This window comes from Pteropus alecto, unplaced genomic scaffold (genome assembly GCF_000325575.1).
Source record: "Pteropus alecto unplaced genomic scaffold, ASM32557v1 scaffold224, whole genome shotgun sequence".
NCBI classification, from domain to species: domain Eukaryota; kingdom Metazoa; phylum Chordata; class Mammalia; order Chiroptera; family Pteropodidae; genus Pteropus; species Pteropus alecto.
This window is the reverse complement of record NW_006436289.1, coordinates 3,218,373-3,220,548: the sequence shown is the minus strand read 5'-3', so window position 1 is coordinate 3,220,548 and position 2,176 is coordinate 3,218,373.

Sequence of the window (2,176 nt, the reverse complement as noted above, 5' to 3'; positions counted from 1 at the left end):
ATATTCTATGGAGAGAAAGAAATATACACAAGAATATCTTCCCTCCACCACCACCACCTCCCCAAATTAGTGGTTAAAAGAGTGCTGAGACAAGTGAGCTGAGGATCAGGTTTCTGTTCTCCCACTTATGGGTGTACATCTTATGGGTATACGTAGTAATCTCACTTGCCTTGGAGAACTACTTGTGTGCCGTTGAATGTCGTTTTGGTGGGACTGCCCTTTCATGACCAAGTTGTGAGCAGGTGAAACAATCTAGGCCAGTCAAGTACTCTCCCTGGAATTTCAATCTTGAGTGGGTTGAAAGAAAGACAGGAAAAGTCTCAGGTTATCGTACTGATTGGTGGTATACTCTCAACTATTTATTATTTTAGGATACTTTAGTTTCTGTCTTTTCTGAGACTGTTTTCGATTTTTTTCTCTCTCTCAATTCTATGTGTTACTTTATGTTTCCTGATAAATTTTATTTATTTATTTTTTGCCTGAGTTGTTCTATCTGACTTGCAACTAAAAAACCTTATGGGATGTGGTGGGGGGGCATTTTTTACTAAAGAAAATTCTTTGATAGCAGATTGAAGTGGAAAGTAAGAGTACAAGGGCAAGCAGAGGTGGAGACTAGTAAACAAAAGTTATCCCTAAACCGTTCTACATCAAAAATAAATAAAGCATTGGAAAATTAGGAAAGAACAGAAGAGAAGAAGGGAAAATTCTGTTGAACAACATGGTGAAGTTGTTTAAACTGCTATAAAAAACACCTCCTGTTATCTCTAAACATTTCTTTCTAAAGCATTTTTCTGTACACAAAAATGCTGAGTGTGAATGTTTTGTTTGTTTGTTTGTTTTGTGTGTGTGTATGTTGAGGGGGCAGTGAAAATGGGGAAGGGGTTGAGTTCCACATTTGCATGGTCATGGTGTGAAACAATGACAACTTATGTGGAACTGAGAGATAAATTAAAAGATGATGGTAACTTAGAGCCAGGGTACATCATGAGACTATAAATCCCTATGAGAATTTCAGATATACTTCATGGGCCATGGGATAGGAATTTGAGCCAATCTTAGCTGGATTTTTCTAGGACAGAATGATTCATAAGTTGATGTCTGTTTATACATTTATTCCTTAGGATAAAACCCTGGTGGAAGATATATCAACATATTAATAGTAAGTAATTTCATGGTGATATTATTACATGTGATTATCTTTTTATGCAGTATATCTTTTCATATACTCCAAAATTTCTATAATAAACTCTAAGGGGAAAAATACTATTTAAAGTATGATCAAATACATGATTCTTTCACCTCACAAGACTGCTGTGAGGATCAAATTACACAACACGTAAAAACCTCTGATAAATATAAAAGGTGATTATTGGTCATCCTTCCATATTCAAAGCTGTTGCTGTTTACAGAGCTCATCCAGGATGGGCAAAGCTACATGGGAACAGCCTTGCTGACAGGGCAGAAGTGGCTTTGATGCTTTACCCATTCTCCTTCCAAGCTCTATTGCTTCCTCAGCAGCATTTTGTTGTCATAGTGCTAACAGGTAGGGGCTTCTCCTGCTCTAAATAACTAAGGCTATTTATTGGACATATGCCAGAGTTCTACTGACTCTTAAAAAGAGACACATGGTAGCCTGGGGAAGCCTCCCACATCCAGTCATGGCCAAGGCAGGCTTCTCTGGCATACAGCACATCAGCCTCCAGCACTCAGAATGGCAAAGCTGGGGCAATTTTCTATATCACAGGGCCAGGCCCTTTGAGGCAGCATTGGCCCCACAAGTGGCCTAACAGTCAGTGTTCAATACCTGGCAACACACAGAGGATGGCTCTTAGGGAGCCCTGCCCTGGTGAGCTCCTGGAAACAGTGGCTCCCCTATATTGGGGTTCCTGATGAGAGATTGCGAGGCCATCAGCTTCACAGGGGCAAGCCTCTGAGGTCCAGTATCAGACTCTGATATCTTTCCACCAACCCTTTGGGATGTGGGCATCCTTAGATCTCTAGACAACTTTATCCATGATGGCTCTACTCATGTTAAGGACTTAGAGGCAACCAGCCCTTTCTAAGGGTGATTTAAAGACCTTTGATGAGTGGGCAGCTCAGGTCAAGTTCTAATAGTTCCTTAGACCTTGGAGAAAAATTAATTGTCATCTGACTTGCATTTCTATGCTACTTTGTG